General features: G+C 48.7%; 1 protein-coding gene across 1 annotated transcript in view; it reads right to left on the bottom strand.

The window, feature by feature from the left end:
* OVCA2 (OVCA2 serine hydrolase domain containing) overlaps positions 1-21599 on the bottom strand; it is a 166565-nt gene that overhangs the window by 117184 nt on the left and 27782 nt on the right. The gene's annotated exons all lie outside the window — the stretch shown is intronic.

The raw sequence follows: 21599 nt of genomic DNA, 5'->3' as shown, positions 1-21599 counted from the left end.
CGATCCGGGTATCTGGACGCCATTTCTTACCCATCAGATGCCTCCTAAGGCTGGCTCAGCGCTCCAGGACCGGATCCCATCTGTTATCCTAATGTTTACATTCCTGTATCCTCTCCTGTCACTCTGAGACGCTGTCACAGTAAACGCCATATTACACCTGGCATGGCGTCTCCCGCGGCCTCCGCCGCCGTCCCTGAGCTTCTGCATGCAGAGTGTCTGAGTGGCGATTACGTCAGCCGCGGCCTCCGCTGTGTCCGCGTGGTTGGATGTGCACTTGTCAGCCTGGCGTCTCCTGTCTCCAGTGGCCGGCGCCGCCATTACTGTTTTCATTACCACATGGATTACAAACCAAACTTCCCTCCAAGTGTCTGCATGGGCGCAGCCATCTTGGATTCTGTCAGATGATCATTTCCTCCAATCTGTTGTCAGTATTGTTAAATAAGATTTTACTTACCGATAAATCTATTTCTCGTAGTCCGTAGTGGATGCTGGGACTCCGTAAGGACCATGGGGAATAGCGGCTCCGCAGGAGACAGGGCACAAAATAAAAGCTTGAGATATCAGGTGGTGTGCACTGGCTCCTCCCCCTATGACCCTCCTCCAAGCCAGTTAGGATACTGTGCCCGGACGAGCGTACATAATAAGGAAGGATAATTGAATCCCGGGTAAGACTCATACCAGCCACACCAATCACACCGTACAACTCGTGATCTGAACCCAGTTAACAGTATGATAAATTTAAAGGAGCCTCTGAAAAGATGGCTCAACAATAATAACCCGAATTTTTTGTAACAATAACTATATACAAGTATTGCAGACAATCCGCACTAGGGATGGGCGCCCAGCATCCACTACGGACTACGAGAAATAGATTTATCGGTAAGTAAAATCTTATTTTCTCTAACGTCCTAAGTGGATGCTGGGACTCCGTAAGGACCATGGGGATTATACCAAAGCTCCCAAACGGGCGGGAGAGTGCGGATGACTCTGCAGCACCGAATGAGAGAACTCCAGGTCCTCCTCAGCCAGGGTATCAAATTTGTAGAATTTAGCAAACGTGTTTGCCCCTGACCAAGTAGCTGCTCGGCAAAGTTGTAAAGCCGAGACCCCTCGGGCAGCCGCCCAAGATGAGCCCACTTTCCTTGTGGAATGGGCTTTTACTGATTTTGGCTGTGGCAATCCTGCCACGGAATGTGCAAGCTGAATTGTACTACAAATCCAACGAGCAATCGTCTGCTTTGAAGCAGGAGCACCCAGCTTGTTGGGTGCATACAGGATAAACAGCGAGTCAGTTTTCCTGACTCCAGCCGTCCTGGAAACATATATTTTCAAGGCCCTGACAACGTCCAGCAACTTAGAGTCCTCTAAGTCCCTAGTAGCCGCAGGTACCACAATAGGTTGGTTCATGTGAAATGCAGAAACCACCTTAGGTAGAAATTGAGGACGAGTCCTCAATTCCGCCCTGTCAGAATGAAAATTTAGGTAAGGGCTTTTACATGATAAAGCCGCCAATTCTGACACACGCCTAGCTGAAGCCAAGGCCAACAGCATCGACACCTTCCACGTGAGATATTTTAAATCTACCGTAGACAATGGTTCAAACCAGTGTGATTTTAGAAATCTCAACACAACATTGAGATCCCAAGGTGCCACTGGAGGCACAAAAGGAGGCTGTATGTGCAGCACCCCTTTCACAAATGTCTGAACTTCAGGTACTGAAGCCAGTTCTTTCTGGAAGAATATCGACAGGGCCGAAATTTGAACCTTAATGGACCCTAATTTTAGGCCCATAGACAGTCCTGTTTGCAGGAAATGCAAGAAACGACCCAGTTGAAATTCCTGTGTAGGGGCCTTCTTGGCCTCACACCACGCAACATATTTACGCCAAATGCGGTGATAATGTTTTGCGGTTACTTCCTTTCTGGCTTTTACCAGAGTAGGGATGACTTCTTCTGGAATGCCCTTGTCCTTCAGGATCCGGCGTTCAACCGCCATGCCGTCAAACGCAGCCGCGGTAAGTCTTGGAACAGACAAGGCCCCTGCAGTAGCAGGTCCTGTCTTAGAGGTAGAGGCCACGGTTCGTCCGTGAGCATCTCTTGAAGTTCCGGGTACCAAGACCTTCTTGGCCAATCCGGAACCACGAGTATAGTTCTTACTCCTCTCCTTCTTATGATTCTCAATACTTTCGGTATGAGGGGCAGAGGAGGGAATACATACACTGACTGGTACACCCACGGCGTTACCAGAGCGTCCACTGCTATTGCCTGAGGGTCCCTTGACCTGGCGCAATATCTGTCCAGTTTTTTGTTTAGACGTGACGCCATCATGTCCACCTTTGGTCTTTCCCAACGGTTTACAATTTGGTGGAAGACTTCTGGGTGAAGTCCCCACTCTCCCGGGTGAAGGTCGTGTCTGCTGAGGAAGTCTGCTTCCCAGTTGTCCACTCCCGGAATGAACACTGCTGACAGTGCTATCACATGATTTTCCGCCCAGCGAAGAATCCTTGCAGTTTCTGCCATTGCCCTCCTGCTTCTCGTGCCGCCCTGTCTGTTTATGTGGGCGACTGACGTGATGTTGTCCGACTGGATCAACACCGCCTGACCCTGAAGCAGAGGTTTTGCTTGAATTAAGGCATTGTAAATGGCCCTTAGTTCTAGAATGTTTATATGAAGAGATGTTTCCATGCTTGACCACAAGCCCTGGAAATTCCTTCCCTGTGTGACTGCTCCCCAGCCTCTCAGGCTGGCATCCGTGGTTACCAGGATCCAATCCTGAATGCCAAATCTGCGGCCCTCTAGTAGATGAGCCCTCTGAAGCCACCACAGGAGAGACACCCTTGTCCTTGGTGACAGGGTTATCCGTTGATGCATCTGAAGATGCGACCCGGACCATTTTCCCAGTAGATCCCACTGAAAAGTTCTTGCATGGAATCTTCCGAATGGAATCGCTTCGTAAGAAGCCACCATTTTTCCCAGGACCCTTGTGCACTGATGCACTGAGACCTGTCCTGGTTTTAGGAGGTTCCTGACTAGCTCGGATAACTCCCTGGCCTTCTCCTCCGGGAGAAACACCTTCTTCTGGACTGTGTCCAGAATCATTCCTAAGAACAGTAGACGTGTCGTTGGAATCAGCTGCGATTTTGGAATATTTAGAATCCATCCGTGCTGACTTAGCACTACCTGAGATAGTGCCACTCCGACTTCTAACTGTTCCTTGGTTCTTGCCCTTATCAGGAGATCGTCCAAGTAAGGGATAATTAAGATGCCTTTTCTTCGTAGAAGAATCATCATTTCGGCCATTACCTTGGTAAAGACCCGAGGCGCCGTGGACAATCCAAACGGCAGCGTCTGAAACTGATAATGACAGTTTTGTACTACAAACCTGAGGTACCCTTGGTGAGAAGGATATATTGGGACGTGGAGATAAGCATCCTTGATGTCCAGCGACACCATATAGTCCCCCTCTTCCAGGTTCGCTATCACCGCTCTGAGTGACTCCATCTTGAATTTGAACCTTTTTATGTAAGTGTTCAAAGATTTTAGATTTAATATTGGTCTCACCGAGCCGTCCGGCTTCGGTACCACAAATAGTGTGGAATAATACCCCTTCCCCTGTTGTAAGAGGGGTACCTTGATTATCACCTGCTGGGAGTACAGCTTGTGAATGGCTTCCAGAACTGCCTCCCTGTCGGAGGGAGACTTTGGTAAAGCAGACTTCAGGAACCGATGAGGAGGAAACGCCTCGAATTCCAGTTTGTACCCCTGTGATACTACCTGTAGAATCCAGGGATCCACTTGCGAGTGAGCCCACTGCGCGTTGAAATTCTTGAGACGGGCCCCCACCGTGTCTGAGTCTGCTTGTAAAGCCCCAGCGTCATGCTGAAGACTTGGCAGAAGCAGGGGAGGGCTTCTGCTCCTGGGAAGCGGCTGCATGGTGCTGCCTTTTTCCTCTTCCTCTGCCCTTGGGCAGAAAAGAGTGACCTTTTGCTCGCTTGTACTTATGGGAACGAAAGGACTGAGTTTGAAAAGACTGTGTCTTTTTCTGTTGATGTGAAGTAACCTGGGGTAAAAAGGTGGATTTTCCAGCCGTTGCCGTGGCCACCAGGTCTGTTAGACCAGCCCCAAATAACTCCTCCCCCTTATACGGCAATATTTCCATGTGCCGTTTGGAATCTGCGTCCCCTGACCACTGTCTGGTCCATAATGCTCTTCTGGCAGAGATGGACATTGCGCTTACTCTTGATGCCAGGGTACAAATATCCCTCTGCGCATCACGCATATATAGCAATGCATCCTTTAAATGTTCTATAGTTAACAGAATATTGTCCCTATCCAGGGTATCAATATTCTCAGTCAGGGAATCCGCCCATGCGACTCCAGCACTGCACATCCAGGCTGATGCGATTGCTGGTCGCAGTATAACACCAGTATGTGTGTATATACTTTTCAGGATATTTTCCAGCCTCCTATCAGCTGGTTCTTTGAGGGTGGCCGTATCAGGGGACGGTAACGCTACTTGTTTAGATAAACGTGTGAGCGCCTTATCTACCCTAGGGGGTGTTTCCCACCGTGCCCTAACCTCTGGCGGGAAAGGGTATAGTGCTAATAACTTATTAGAAATTAGCTGTTTTTTATCGGGGGAAACCCACGCTTTATCACACACCTCATTTATTTCCTCAGACTCAGGAAAAACTATTGGCAGTTTTTTCACACCCCACATAATACCCGCCTTTGAGGTATTTGTAGTGTCAGAAAGGTTCAATGCCTCTTTCATTGCCGTGATCATGTAACGTGTGGCCCTACTGGACATTACGTTTGTCTCGTCACCGTCGACACTAGATTCAGTATCTGTATCTGGATCCGTGTCGACCCACTGAGGTAGCGGCCGTTTTAGGGCCCCTGAGGGTGTCTGAGACGCCTGAACAGGCACTAATTGATTTGCCGGCTTTCTCATGTCGTCAACAGTTTTTTGTAAATTGCTGACATTATCACTTAATTGCTTAAACACAATCATCCAGTCAGGTGTCGACTCCCTAGGGGGTGACATCACTAACACAGGCAACTGCTCCGCCTCCACCTCATTTTCCTCCTCATACATGTCGACACACGCGTACCGACACACAGCACACACACCGGGAATGCTCTGATAGAGGACAGGACCCTACTTAGCCCTTTGGAGAGACAGAGGGAGAGTCTGCCAGCACACACCCAGCGCTATATATATACAGGGATGGGTGGTCTTCTGTTTGCCGGCGGTCGGGCTCCCGGCGCTCAGTATACCGGCGCCGGGAGCCCCACAGCCGGAATACCGACAATTATTTTCCCTCGTGGGGGTCCACGACCCCCATAGAGGGAGAATAAAATAGTGTGGCGCGCGTAGCGCGCCACCGTGCCCGTAGCGTGGCGAGCGCAGCGAGCCCGCAAGGGGCTCATTTGCGCTCGCCAAGCTGTCGGTAAGCCGGCGGTCGGGCTCCCGGCGCCGGGATGCTGGTCGCCGGGAGCCCGACCGCCGGCCAGCCGTAGTGAACCCTACAGGGATAACCTTATATAAGTGTTAATCCCTTATAGCTGCTGTTAATCTAGTTATTTGCTGCCAAAATGCCTTCCCTTCTCTTTTTTACCCTGAATCAGATGCAGTACTGCAGGGGAGAATCAGGGAGCCGTCCTTCCAGCGGAGCTGTGAGGGAATAATGGCGCCAGTGTGCTGAGGAGATAGGCCCCGCCCCTTCACGACGTCCTTAACTCCCGCTTTTTTGTGTAAAATGGCAGGGGAAAAAATACATCCATATAGCCCTGGAGCTATATGTGATGTATTCCTTTTGCCAGCTAAGGTATATGTGTGTTATATTGCATCTCAGGGCGCTCCCCCACAGCGCCCTGCACCCTCAGTGACCGGAGTGTGAAGTGTGCTGAGAGCAATGGCGCACAGCTGCGGTGCTGTGCGCTACCTTAGTCTTGAAGACAGGATGTCTTCTGCCGCCGCTTTCACCGGACCTTCGTCTCTTCTGGCTCTGTAAGGGGGACGGCGGCGCGGCTCCGGTGACCCATCCAGGCTGAACCTGTGATCGTCCCTCTGGAGCTAACGTCCAGTAGCCTAAGAAGCCCAATCCACTCTGCACTCAGGTGAGTTCGCTTCTTCTCCCCTTAGTCCCACGATGCAGTGAGCCTGTTGCCAGCAGGACTCACTGAAAATAAAAAAACCTAACTAAACTTTTATTCTAAGCAGCTCTGGAGAGCTACCTAGTTTGCACCCTTCTCGGCCGGGCACAAAAATCTAACTGGCTTGGAGGAGGGTCATAGGGGGAGGAGCCAGTGCACACCACCTGATATCTCAAGCTTTTATTTTGTGCCCTGTCTCCTGCGGAGCCGCTATTCCCCATGGTCCTTACGGAGTCCCAGCATCCACTTAGGACGTCAGAGAAATCTGCATAATTGCCTAGCCAATCCCTTCCTTGCTGCAGGTATAAATACACTGTGCCTGAGCAAGGAAGGCGTCAGTGCTTTGGTTGTCAAACCTAGTTCCTGTTTGTCTCTCTCCTGTGATTGTCTTCCAGGTTCCAGCTCCTGTCTCAAGACTTCCACCATAGAGACCCGCACCAGCATTCCACCTGCGGTGTAGCCTGACTCTCCAATCCATTGTGGATTCATCTGTTTCCAGCTACAACATTACCTGCTTCCAGCTCAGCTTCCAGCAGAGTACAGCTTCCCTTAAAGGGCCGGTGTCCTTTCTACACTTTACCACTCTCCACCGGTATTATTATTTCTCCGCTCTCAAGTTCTACATTTCAGTTCATATTTCATCGCTCCCAAGTTCATTTATTATTTAACTGGTTCCAGCCAGTATCCACTCCGTGCTAACAACAGTCTGGTTCCAGCCAGTATCCACAGCAGCTGTTTTATCTTCAGCAACCCAGCTTTTCCTGGAACACCAGCTGGCACAATCCTGGGTTATCTCCATTGCTACAGTCGGGCCTGGTAAGGACTTTCCATCTAGAAGATCATAAGAACTATCTCACACTACCAGTGCCCTGTGGCTCCTGCCATCCTGTAGTACCCAGGAACTGTATTTATTCTTTGCTGACTTTTACGTTTTCTTTTACTGCTGCTGTGTTGCGGAGTTGTCATAATAAACATCATTGACTTTTATCCAAGTTGTCGTGGTCACGCCTTCGGGCAATTATTATTCATGTTACTTACATGTCCAGGGGTCTGATACAACCTCCCAGGTTCCGGTACATCTCAGCCCCTACAACTGAGGCTGCCTCCCGTCAGCTCAGGCCCTCAGTTGTGACAATGGGGACTCCACCCGGAAGTGTTCGCAGAGGTAACAAGCCAATGGGGCGTACCTCAAGTATACATGATGGCCTCTCGCCTCAACAAGAAGCTTTGGAGGTACTGTTACAGGTCACGAGACCCACAAGCAGTGGCGGTGGATGCTCTTGTAACTCTGTGGGTGTTCCAGTCGATGTATGTGTTCCCTCCACTTCCACTCATCCCAAGGATTCTCAAACTAATAAAAAGAACAAGAGTTCAGATGATCCTCATTGCTCCGGACTGGCTAAGAAGGGCTTGGTACGTGGATCTTCTGGAATTATTACTTGAAGATCCGAGGCGTCTTCCTCTTCACGAGGGCCTTCTTCAACAGGGGCCATTCGCTTATCAAGACTTACCATGACTATGTTTGACGGCATGGAGGGGTATTCCGAACAAGGTTATTCCTACCCTGATACAGGCTAGGAATGGAGTAACGTCTAAACATTACCATCGACTTTGGAAAAAGTACGTGTTTTGGTGTGAATCCAAGAAGTTTCTTACGGTGGAGTTTCAACTTGGATGGTTTCTCCTCTTCCTGCAAGCAGGTGTGGATATGGGTCTGCGTTTGGGATCCATAAAAGTCCAGATTTCGGCCTTATCCATTTTCTTCCAGAAACAACTGGCTTCCCTCCCTGAGGTTCAGACATTCTTGAAAGGGGTTCTGCACATCCAGCCTCCCTTTGTGCCTCCTACGGCACCCTGGGATCTTAACGTGGTGTTGCAGTTCCTGCAATCGGATTGGTTCAAATCTTTAAAGGAGGTTGAGGTCAAGTTTCTCACATGGAAGGTTGTCACACTGTTGGCCTTAGTTTCAGCTAGGCATGTGTCGGAATTGGGGGCTTTGTCTTGTAAAAGACCCTACTTAATCTTCCATGAATATAGAGCTGAACTCAGGACACGTCAGCAGTTCCTTCCAAAAGTTGTGTCGGCTTTTCATATCAACCGACCTTTTGTGGTGCCAGTTGCTACTGGCTCCTCAATTCCATCAAAGTCCTTGGATGTTGTAAGGGCTCTGAAGATCTATGTAAAGAGGACTGCTCATCACAGAAAGTCGGACTCTCTGTTTGATCCTGTATGATCCCAAGAAAATTGGGTGTCCTGCTTCTAAGCAGACGATCTCTCGCTGGATCAGGTTCACTATCCAGCATGCGTATTCTTCGGCAGGATTGCAGTATCCAAAATCCTTTCAGGCACACTCTATTTGTAAGGTGGGTTCTCCCTGGGCGGCTGCCCGGGGTGTCTCGGCTTTACAACTTTGCCAAGTGGCTACTTGGTCAGGGTCGAACACGTTTGCTAAGTTCTACAAGTTCGATACTTTGGCCTCTGAGGACCTACAGTTTAGTCAATCTGTTCTGCAGGAGCCTCCGCGCTCTCCCTCTCGTTCTGTGAGCTTTGGTACATCCCCATGGTACTAATGTGGACCCCAGCATCCTCTAGGACGTAAGAGAAAATAGGATTTTAATCACCTACTGGTAAATCCTTTTCTCGTAGTCCATAGAGGATGCTGGGCGCCCGCCCAGCGCTTCGTTATCCTGCAGTAGCTATTTGTTTCAGTACTATTTTGTTCTTGGTTAAGTAATGTTGTTCAGCTGTTGCTGAGTTTTCAAGCTCCAATATAGACAGTGGGCGCTAGTATACTGACTGTGAGACACCTATAAAAACACTTTAATAGTGACTGCAGCTTCACAATTTGGGGTGCTGAACCTCAAATAAAAATGGATATACAAACAAAAAAACAATAGGAAGTGCTGTCACCAAAAGTATCAAATTTAATAAAAGTTGTTTTTACATTATTCATAATAACTCACACAATATTATAAAACCAACTCTCCTGGGAGTTTTAAACCATTCTACTGACTCAATGCTAAAGATACAATGTTACTTTAGATTTTATACAGTAACTTTCTAGTGTCCACACTAGGAGGCTCTCTTTGATACACTGTATCAATATTGAATTGATCTTTAGTAAGATCCTCAGATGTTCTTTAGTAATCAGAAAAGTCTCCAAAATATGTAGGCTCCACGCGTGGGCTAATTAAATGAATGAGCTCACTAATGCCCTTGAGTTTTCTAACAATTGTAGGATACACATTTTTAGATGATTTGTGATCAATTATGCCACAGTGTTCTGTTCAGTTATACCAGTGGTGGCCAACGCGTGGCTCTTGAGCCACATGCGGCTCTTTCTGTATTCAAATGTGGCTCCCAACACTAAAAGTCACATCACCACAAGAGATCTGTAAACTGCCGCACTCCAGCCAGACATGCAGCAGCACTACGTAGACTGAGAACTGAGGGAGCCAAATACATATGGGGGAGCTGGATGGAGTGAAACAGGCGGGTGCTGGCTGGAGTGACACAGGCGGGTGCTGGCTGGAGTGACACAGGCGGGTGCTGGCTGGAGTGACACAGGCGGGTGCTGGCTGGAGTGACACAGGAGGGTGCTGGCTGGAGTGACACAGGCGGGTGCTGGCTGGAGTGACACAGGAGGGTGCTTGCTGGAGTGACACAGGAGGGTGCTAGCTGGAGTGACACAGGAGGGAACGGAAGTGCATTATGTGAATCTGGCTGTTCAATATATTTTATGCAGATCTGGCCTTTTCAATTATTTAATGTAGAAGTGGCTTTTTCATTGTATTTTATGTTGGATATGGCTTTTTCAATGTATTTTATACCAGGGGCGTGGCCTAGCAGGCACAAGGTCACACCCCATTTTTGCAAGTGTGCCTTCGGCTCGAAGTCAGCTCTTTGATGTACCTAACAAGATATCTTGACTCTTTGGGGTACATTTACTAAGATTCGTATTTTCCAAATTCATGTCCAAGTTCAATCACGAATGACATCGACAGTGTAAAATTGCAACTTTTTGAATTGATTACGATGGATTTACTAAGCTGTCGTATTCGGGTTTTTCTTTTGTTCCGATGTCGATGTCATTCGTGGTTTTTTACCTATTTTTACGGCAGTGATTAGCAAAACACTGCCGACTTTTTTTACAATCAATCTCGGCCGGATCTGTGTGATCCGTGCTGGGGTTTATTTTTTATTTTTTTTTAATTAAACACTGTAAAATAATAAAAAAAAATGCGTGGGGTCCCCCCTCCTAAGCATAACCAGCCTCGGGCTCTTTGAGCCGATCCTGGTTGCAAAAATATGGGGAAAAAAATGACAGGGGTTCCCCCATATTTAAGCAACCAGCATCGGGCTCTGCGCCTGGTCCTGGTCCCAAAAATACGGGGGACAAAAAGAGTAGGGGTCCCCCGTATTTTTAAAACCAGCACCGGGCTCCACTAGCTGGACAGATAATGCCACAGCCGGGGGTCACTTTTATATAGTGCCCTGCGGCCGTGGCATCAAAAATCCAACTAGTCACTCCTGGCCGGGGTACCCTGGGGGAGTGGGGACCCCTTCAATCAAGGGGTTCCCCCCCCCCAGCCACCCAAGGGCCAGGGGTGAAGCCCGAGGCTGTCCCCCCCCATCCAATGGGCTGCGGATGGGGAGGCTGATAGCCTTTGTTGTAAAAGAAAAGATATTGTTTTTAGTAGCAGTACTACAAGGCCCAGCAAGCCTCCCCCGCATGCTGGTACTTGGAGAACCACAAGTACCAGCATGCGACGGAAAAACGGGCCCGCTGGTACCTGTAGTACTACTACTAAAAAAATACCCAAAAAAAGACAAGACACACACACCGTGAAAGTATAATTTTATTACATACATACACACATACATACATACTTACCTTAAGTTCCCACGCAGGTCGGTCCTCTTCTCCAGTAGAATCAAAGGGGTACCTGTTGAAGAAATTATACTCACGAGATCCAGGGGTCCAGGCTCCTCGGGAAATCCAGGGGTAATCCACGTACTTGCATAAAATAAGAAAACGGAAAGCCGAGCCACGAACTGAAAGGGGCCCCATGTTTTCACATGGGACTCCTTTCCACGAATGCCAGAAACCCACTCTGACTGATGTCTAAGTGGGTTTCTTCAGCCAATCAGGGAGTGCCACGTTGTAGCACTCTCCTGATCGGCTGTGTGCTCCTGTCCTCACTGACAGGCAGCACACGGCAGTGTTACAATGTAGCGCCTATGCGCTACATTGTAACCAATGATGGGAACTTTCTGCCCTGCGGTTGACCTAAAGTGACGTCACCGCTGAGCAGAAAGTTCCCAGCATTGGTTACAATGGAGCGCATAGGCGCTACATTGTAACACTGCCGTGTGCTGCCTGTCAGTGAGGACAGGAGCACACAGCCGATCAGGAGAGTGCTACAACGTGGCACTCCCTGATTGGCTGAAGAAACCCACTTAGACATCAGTCAGAGTGGGTTTCTGGCATTCGTGGAAAGGAGTCCCATGTGAAAACATGGGGCCCCTTTCAGTTCGTGGCTCGGCTTTCCGTTTTCTTATTTTATGCAAGTACGTGGATTACCCCTGGATTTCCCGAGGAGCCTGGACCCCTGGATCTCGTGAGTATAATTTCTTCAACAGGTACCCCTTGGATTCTACTGGAGAAGAGGACCGACCTGCGTGGGAACTTAAGGTAAGTATGTATGTATGTGTGTATGTATGTAATAAAATTATACTTTCACGGTGTGTGTGTCTTGTCTTTTTTTGGGTATTTTTTTAGTAGTAGTACTACAGGTACCAGCGGGCCCGTTTTTCCGTCGCATGCTGGTACTTGTGGTTCTCCAAGTACCAGCATGCGGGGGAGGCTTGCTGGGCCTTGTAGTACTGCTACTAAAAACAATATCTTTTCTTTTACAACAAAGGCTATCAGCCTCCCCATCCGCAGCCCATTGGATGGGGGGGGACAGCCTCGGGCTTCACCCCTGGCCCTTGGGTGGCTGGGGGGGGGGACCCCTTGATTGAAGGGGTCCCCACTCCCCCAGGGTACCCCGGCCAGGGGTGACTAGTTGGATTTTTGATGCCACGGCCGCAGGGCACTATATAAAAGTGACCCCCGGCTGTGGCATTATCTGTCCAGCTAGTGGAGCCCGGTGCTGGTTTTAAAAATACGGGGGACCCCTACTCTTTTTGTCCCCCGTATTTTTGGGACCAGGACCAGGCGCAGAGCCCGATGCTGGTTGCTTAAATATGGGGGAACCCCTGTCATTTTTTTTCCCATATTTCTGCAACCAGGATCGGCTCAAAGAGCCCGAGGCTGGTTATGCTTAGGAGGGGGGACCCCACGCAATTTTTTTTGAACAAATAAGCACTTTCCCACCCCTTCCCACTGATATACATGCACGGATCTCATGGATCCGTGCATGCCTATCCAATCACGAATAAAAAAAAAAGGTCTGTTTTTTTTTAGCACTTTTTTACGAGTTGTAATTTTTCACGGCAGTGTTTGTTTGTTTTTTGCTTTGCACTTCTTAGTAAATGACCGAGATTCATACTTAAACAGCCGCGTTTTGACCGATGGTGTATTCATTCGTAATTTTTTACCTGAACTTGCAAAAAATTACGAATGCCCTCATCACTGCCGTGATTAGTGCTTAGTAAATTACCGAGATGACACTTTGATGAAAAAACGGCATCTCGGTCAAAATCGGGAGCTTAGTAAATTTCCCCCTTTGTCTCTGACTGGTTGGCCACCCCTGAGTTATACAATGAATTAAAGCATGCTACTCTGTCACAGCTCGCCTGACTGTGTGGTCCGGAATTTAGGAGACTTTGCTAGGGTGATATTGATACAGTGTATCAAAAAGAGCCTCCTAGCGTAAAAAGTTACTGTATAAAATCTAAAGTAACATTGTATCTGTAGCATTGACTCAGCAGAATGGTTTAAAACTCCCAGGAGAGTTAGTTTTATAATATTGTGTGTGTTATTGTGAATAATGTAAAAACAACTTTTATTAACTTTGATACTTTTGGTGACAGCGCTTCCTATTGTTTTTTTGAGTATTTCAAGTTGGTTAGCTTGGTTTGCCTTGTATGTGTGAGCTGGTGTGAATTTCACCACTATCTGTGTATTTCCTTCTCTCGAAGTTGTCTGTCTCCTCGGGCACAGTTTCTATACTGAGTCTGGTAGGAGGGGCATAGAGGGAGGGGCCAGCCCACACTATTAAACTCTTAAAGTGCCAGTGGCTCCCAAAGGAACCGTCTATACCCCATGGTACTAAATGGAACCCCAGCATCCTCCAGGACAGGCCTGGCCAACCTGTGGCTCTCCAGCTGTTGTAAAACTACAAGTCCCATCATGCCTTGCCAAAGTTTTGCTATTAGGGAATGCTAAAACTGTGGCAGGGCATGCTGGGATGTTTAGTTTCACAACATCTGGAGAGCCACAGGTTGGCCAGGCCTGCTCTAGGACGTAAGAGAAATAGGCTTAATAACCGTATACAATGTCAAAGTGCAGCAAAGAAGTCAAGTAAGGTGCTAGCGTGCATAAAACGGGGAACTGAGACAAGGAATGAGAGTGTAATCATGCCGCTGTACAAATCATTGGTATGTCCGCACCTGGAATATTGTGTTCAATTTTGGGCACCACATTATAAAAAAGATATCTGTGAACTCGAAAGGGTTTAAAGGCGAGCTACTAAATTGATTAAAAGGCTAGAGGGACTGGATTACGAGGAAAGGCTCACTAGAATATGTATACACTGGAAAAGAGGCATCTAAGAGGAGACATTATTAATATCTTCAAATATGTAAAGGGACATTACAAAGAGTTATCAGAGGAATTGCTTATTAAAAAACTTTGTATAGGACACGAGGGCACTCTCTGAGGCTAGAGGAGAGAAAATTCCGTACGCAGCGGAGGAAAGGGTTCTTCACTGTTAGGGCAATAAGGATTTGGAATTCCCTGCCAGGGAAGGTGGTAATGGCGGAATCTGCAAATGCAGTTAAAAATGGATTGGATAAATTTCTGACTGAAAAAGATATCCAAGGTTATAGCATTTAAAATATTGACATTGATAATCTGGGAGGAACATGATTTATAGTTGTTAACTAGACATAAAACATTACTTCAGCAGGGACATTATAATGAACTCGGCTTAATACAGAATACAGGTTGAAGCCGATGGGCATCTTTTCAACCTCATTAACTATGTTACTATGCTACAGTCTCCTTATACATTGCAAGGTAGAGCCCTTCTTACACACTGCACCAAGTAGAGCTCCCTTTTACACACTGCGCCAGGAAGAGCCCCCATTCCTGTTACACATTGCACCAGGTAGAGCCCCCTTTTACACATTGCACCAGATAGAGCCCCCTTTCCTTTTACACATTGCACAAGGAGTATAAGGGCGCTAGGCTGATAGCTGAACGTCCCCTCTTTCCAGGGGTACCAGATTTTTAAAATTGGCCCTGGGTAAACGGAGATATCTGACTTCAAAGCAGTGGTCCCCATCCAAGCTTATTAATTGATTCTCCTAGCTAGATATCTCGGGTTCTGTCTGACTTTGAGTTTTTCTGACGGTGTACCCCAAAAGCTGGGATTCTCCTCTTTTGGTTGACTCTGGCAGCTTGTCTCTACTATGCCCAGATCTAGAGATATCAGCCTTCCAGCAGCAGGCTCCAGCTCCACATGCCTAATATATATTATAATATATTTGCATATTTTCGGTGGTGGCTTGCTCTGGCTCCTGAACTCTGATCCCCAGGTCCCCAGCACCTCCTGAAGGGGGGGGATATCTACTTTTTTAATCTCATTCAAAGCTAAGAAATCTATTACCAGGAACTTGAGATATCTGCAGTTAAGCAAGCTGCCCTCCCACCAGAAAATGATGAATATTATGCCCACTCCGTCCTGAATCGGGCCCATAAAACACCCCCTACCACCCACGGGACACCAAAGCTGCCGCTGATAGCACCCCTTATGTTAGAGGATGGGTAGGGGCCCCAGTGCATTGCTGTGCCCAGGGGCCTACACTGCTGTTAAGACAGTCCTGGTTTGTGTGTGTGTGTGTGTGTGTGTGTGTGTGTGTGTGTGTGTGTGTGTCTGTGTGTGTTATACTTACTTCAGCCTCCACAGCAGCTGCTTCCACCTGGCTGCCGGTTTGTCAACCGCGCTATGTTCTTCTCCTACTGCGGACATTGGGACTTGGGAGGGGCGGAGCGTAGGTGGTACAGGATGCTACAGTCACTGCAGCGTGCCAATGCATGGCTGCCTGTCACTGTGTGAGCAGTAGCCGGTATAGTACAGCACTGGCGTGGCAGCGATGGAAGCACAGCTGTGGGGGTGCTGGCTTTCTAAGGATGTATGGGTGTTTTTGCACCCAGTTCCAACACCCAGAATGATTATCTAAGGTGGTCTGCGTCCAATTCTGGCACTCAGCAAGGCTATCTAAAGATGTCTCTGTGTTCTGCACACCAGCACGGTACCCAGAATGGGTATCCAAGGTGGTCTGCTGCCCGTTTCGGAACCCAGAATGGGTATCTAAGGTGTTCTGCGCCCCATTCCGGCACCCTGAACAGCTATCTAAGGTTGTCTGGGTGTTCTGCACACCATTTCGGCACATGAAACAGCAATCTAATGTGGACTGCATCCTGTTCCGGCACCCGGAACGGTTGTCTATGATGGTTTGAGCCCTGTTCCGGCACCCGGAACAGGTATCTATGGTGGTCTGCCCCCTATTGTGGCACCCTGAACAGCTATCTAAGGTTGTCTGGGTGTCCTGCACACCATTCCGGCACATGAAACAGCTGTCTAAGGTGGTATGCATCGTTACGGAACCCGGAATGGTTGTATAAGCTGGTCTGTGTCCCATTCCGGCACCCGGAAGGGCTATCTAAGGTGGACTGCTCCCCGTTCCGTCACCAGGAATGCTATCTACGGTGATCTGCTGCCTGGTGATCTGCTGCCATTGCTGTGTGATGTGGTCTGGATGTCCTGCACCCCGTTCCGGTACATGAAATAGCTATCTAATGTGATCTGCGTCCCATTCCGGCGCCCGGAACGGCTATCTAAGGTTGGCTGCGCCCCGTTCCGGCACCCAGAATGCAATCCTTGGTGATCTGCTGCCTGGTCCGGCACCCGGAATGGCTGTGTAATGTGGTCTGGATGTCCTGCACCCCGTTCCGGTACACAAAATAGCTATCTAATGTGGTCTGCGTCCCGTTCCGGCACCCGGAACGGCTATGTAAGGTGGACTGCGCCCCATTCCGTCACCAGGAATGCTATCTTTGGTGATCTGCTGCCTTGTACAGCACCCAGAATTGCTGTGTGATGTGGTCTGTATGTCCTGCACCCTGTTCCGGTACACAAAATAGCTATCTAATGTGGTCTGCATCCCGTTCCGGCACCCGGAATGGCTATCTAAGGTGGACTGCGCCCCGTTCCGGCACCCGGAATGGCTGTGTAACGTGGTCTGGATGTCCTGCACCCCGTTCCGGTACACAAAATAGCTATCTAATGTGGTCTGCGTCCCGTTCCGGCACCCGTAACGGCTATGTAAGGTGGACTGCTCCCCATTCCGTCACCAGGAATGCTATCTTTGGTGATCTGCTGCCTTGTCCAGCACCCAGAATGGCTGTGTGATGTGGTCTGTATGTCCTGCACCCTGTTCCGGTACACAAAATAGCTATATAATGTGGTCTGCATCCCATTCCGGCACCCGGAATGGCTATCTAAGGTGGACTGCGCCCCATTCCGGCACCCGGAATGCAATCCTTGGTGATCTGCTGCCTGGTCCGGCACCCGGAATGGCTGTGTAATGTGGTCTGGATGTCCTGCACCCCGATCCGGTACACAAAATAGCTATCTAATGTGGTCTGCGTCCCGTTCCGCCACCCGGAATGCTATCCTTAGTGATCTGCTGCCTGGTCCAGCACCCGGAATGGCTGTGTGATGTGGTCTGGATGTCCTGCACCCCGTTCTGGTACATGAAATTGCTATCTAATGTGGTCTGCGTCCCGTTCCGGCACCCGGAACGGCTATCTAAGGTGGGCTGCTTCCCATTCCGTCACCAGGAATGCTATCTTTGGTGATCTGCTGCCTTGTCCAGCACCCAGAATGGCTGTGTGATGTGGTCTGTATGTCCTGCACCATGTTCCGGTACACAAAATAGCTATCTAATGTGGTCTGCATCCCGTTCCGGCACCCGGAATGGCTATCTAAGGTGGACTGCGCCCCGTTCCGGCACCCGGAATGCTATCCTTAGTGATCTGCTGCCTGGTCCGGCACCCGGAATGGCTGTGTAATGTGGTCTGGATGTCCTGCACCCCGTTCCGGTACACAAAAATAAGAATTTACTTACCGATAATTCTATTTCTCGGAGTCCGTAGTGGATGCTGGGGTTCCTGAAAGGACCATGGGGAATAGCGGCTCCGCAGGAGACAGGGCACAAAAAAGTAAAGCTTTTACCAGATCAGGTGGTGTGCACTGGCTCCTCCCCCTATGACCCTCCTCCAGACTCCAGTTAGGTACTGTGCCCGGACGAGCGTACACAATAAGGGAGGCAATTTGAATCCCGGGTAAGACTCATACCAGCCACACCAATCACACCGTACAACTTGTGATCTAAACCCAGTTAACAGTATGATAACAGAAAGAGCCTCTTAAAGATGGCTCCTTAACAATATAACCCGAATTTGTTAACAATAACTATGTACAGTATTGCAGATAATCCGCACTTGGGATGGGCGCCCAGCATCCACTACGGACTCCGAGAAATAGAATTATCGGTAAGTAAATTCTTATTTTCTCTATCGTCCTAAGTGGATGCTGGGGTTCCTGAAAGGACCATGGGGATTATACCAAAGCTCCCAAACGGGCGGGAGAGTGCGGATGACTCTGCAGCACCGAATGAGAGAATTCCAAGTCCTCTTTTGCCAGGGTATCAAATTTGTAGAATTTTACAAACGTGTTTTCCCCCGACCACGTAGCTGCTCGGCAGAATTGTAATGCCGAGACCCCTCGGACAGCCGCCCAAGATGAGCCCACCTTCCTTGTGGAATGGGCCTTAACAGATTTAGGCTGTGGCAGGCCTGCCACAGAATGAGCAAGTTGAATTGTGTTACAAATCCAACGAGCAATCGTCTGCTTAGAAGCAGGGGCACCCAACTTGTTGGGTGCATATAGTATCAACAGCGAGTCAGATTTTCTGACTTCAGCCGTCCTTGAAATGTATATTTTTAAGGCTCTGACAACGTCCAACAACTTGGAGTCCTCCAAGTCGCCAGTGGCCGCAGGCACCACAATAGGTTGGTTCAGGTGAAACGCTGATACCACCTTAGGGAGAAAATGCGGACGAGTCCTCAGTTCTGCCCTATCCGAATGGAAGATTAGATAAGGGCTTTTATAAGATAAAGCCGCCAATTCAGATACTCTCCTGGCGGAAGCCAGGGCCAGTAACATAGTCACTTTCCATGTGAGATATTTAAAATCCACCTTTTTTAATGGTTCAAACCAATGGGATTTGAGGAAATCTAAAACTACATTTAGATCCCACGGTGCCACCGGAGGCACCACAGGAGGCTGTATATGCAGTACTCCTTTAACAAAAGTCTGTACCTCAGGAACTGAGGCCAATTCTTTTTGGAAGAATATTGACAGGGCCGAAATTTGAACCTTAATAGATCTCAATTTGAGACCCATAGACAATCCTGATTGTAGGAAATGTAGGAAACGACCCAGTTGAAATTCCTCCGTCGGAACACTCCGATCCTCGCACCACGCGACATATTTTCGCCAAATGCGGTGATAATGTTTCGCGGTGACTTCCTTCCTTGCCTTAATCAAGGTAGGAATGACTTCTTCTGGAATGCCTTTCCCTTTTAGGATCTGGCGTTCAACCGCCATGCCGTCAAACGCAGCCGCGGTAAGTCTTGAAAGAGACAGGGACCCTGTTGTAGCAGGTCCCTTCTCAGAAGTAGAGGGCACGGGTCGTCCGTGACCAACTCTTGAAGTTCCGGGTACCAAGTCCTTCTTGGCCAATCCGGAGCCACTAGTATTGTTCTTACTCCTCCTCACCGTATAATCTTCAATACCTTTGGTATGAGAGGCAGAGGAGGAAACACATATACTGATTTGTACACCCAAGGTGTTACCAGTGCGTCCACAGCTATTGCCTGTGGATCTCTTGACCTGGCGCAATACTTGTCCAGTTTCTTGTTGAGGCGAGACGCCATCATGTCTACCATTGGTCTTTCCCAACAGTTTATTAGCATGTGGAAGACTTCTGGATGAAGACCCCCCTCTCCCGGGTGAATATCGTGTCTGCTGAGGAAGTCTGCTTCCCAGTTGTCCACGCCCGGGAAGAACACTGCTGACAGTGCTATTACGTGATTCTCCGCCCAGCGAAGAATCTTGGCAGCTTCTGCCATTGCACTCCTGCTTCTTGTGCCGCCCTGTCTGTTTACATGGGCGACCGCCGTGATGTTGTCCGACTGAATCAACACCGGTTTTCCTTGCAGGAGTGGTTCCGCCTGGCTTAGAGCATTTTAGATTGCTCTTAGTACCAGAATGTTTATGTGAAGAGACTTTTCCAGGTTCGTCCATACCCCCTGGAAGTTTCTTCCTTGTGTGACTGCTCCCCAACCTCTCAGGCTGGCGTCCGTGGTCACCAGGATCAAATCCTGTATGCCGAATCTGCGGCCCTCCAATAGATGAGCCTTTTGCAACCACCACAGAAGATATACCCTTGTCCTTGGCGACAGGGTTATTCGCAGGTGCATCTGAGGATGCGACCCTGACCATTTGTCCAACAGATCCCTTTGGAAAATTCTTGCATGGAATCTGCCGAATGGAATTGCTTCGTAAAAAGCCACCATTTTTCCCAGGACTCTTGTGCATTGATGTACAGACACCTTTCCTGGTTTTAGGAGGTTCCTGACAGGTCGGATAACTCCTTGGCTTTTTCCTCGGGAAGAAAAACCTTTTTCTGAACCGTGTCCAGAATCATCCCTAGGAACAGCAGACGTATCGTCGGAAAACAGCTGCGATTCTTGGAATATTTAGAATCCAGTCGTGCCGTCGAAGAACTACTTTAGATAGTGCTCTTCCGACCTCCAACTGTTCTCTGGAACTTGCCCTTTTTAGGTCGTGCAAGTAAGGGATAATTTAGATGCCTTTTTTCTTTGAAGAAACATCTTTTCGGCCATTACCTTGGTAAAAAGGCCCGGGGTGCCGTGGATAATTCAAACGGCATCGTCTGAAACTGATATTGACAGTTCTGTACCACGAACCAGAGGTACCCTTGATGAGAAGGACAAAATTTGGACATGGAGGTAATCCTTGATGTCCAGGGACACCATATAGTCCCCTTTTCCGGTTCGCTATCACTGCTCTGAGTGACTTTATCTCGATTTGAACCTTTTATGTAAGTGTTCAAAACATTTTAGATTTAGACTATGTGTCACCAAGCCGTCTGGCTTCAGTACCACAATATAGTGTGGAAAAATAATACCCTTTTCCTTGTCGTAGGAGGGGTACTTTGATTATCACCTGCTGGATATACAGCTTGTGAATTGTTTCCAATGCTGCCTCCCTGTCGGAGGGAGCCGTTGGTAAAGCAGACTTCAGGAACCTGCGAGGAGAAGATGTCTCGACTCTCCAATCTTTACCCCTGGGATAATACTCGTACGATCTAGGGGTCAACTTGCGAGTGATCCCACTGCGCCCTGAGACTCTTGAGACTACCCCCCCACCTTGAGTCCGCTTGCACGGCCCCAGCGTCATGCTGAGGACTTGGCAGACGCGGTGGAGGGCTTCTTTTCCTGGGAAAGGGCTGCCTGCTGCAGTCTACTTCCCTTACCTCTATGTCTGGGCAGATATGACTGGCCTTTTGCCTGCATGCCCTCATGGGAAAGGAAAGATTGAGGCTGAAAAGACGGTGTCTTTTTTAGCTGAGATGTAACTTGGGGTAAAAAAGGTTGGATTTCCCAGCTGTTGCTGTGGTCCCCAGGTCCGATGGACCGACCCCCAAATAACTCCTTCCCTTTATACAGCAATACTTCCATCTGCCGTATGGGATCTGTATCACCTGACCACTGTCGTGTCCCTGACATCTTCTGGGAGATATGGACAACGCACTTATCTTGATGCCAGAGAGCAAATATCCCTCTGTGCATCTCACATACATATATATAGAATGCATCCTATTAAATGCTCTACATGAATAAAATATTTTCAGTCAGGGAATCCGACCAAGCCAACCCAGCACTGCATCTCCAGGCTGATGGCGATCGCTGGTCGCAGTATAACCACCGTATGTGTGTATATACTTTTTAGGATATTTTTCCAGCTTCCTATCAGCTGGCTCCTTGAGGGCGGCCGTATCTGGAGACGGTAACGCCACTTGATAAGCGTGTGAGCGCCTTATCACCCTAAGGGGTGT

Source organism: Pseudophryne corroboree, chromosome 2, assembly GCF_028390025.1.
Source record: "Pseudophryne corroboree isolate aPseCor3 chromosome 2, aPseCor3.hap2, whole genome shotgun sequence".
Lineage (NCBI taxonomy): Eukaryota > Metazoa > Chordata > Amphibia > Anura > Myobatrachidae > Pseudophryne > Pseudophryne corroboree.
Note: the sequence above shows the minus strand (reverse complement) of the source record. Positions and strands in the feature narration are given on the sequence as shown.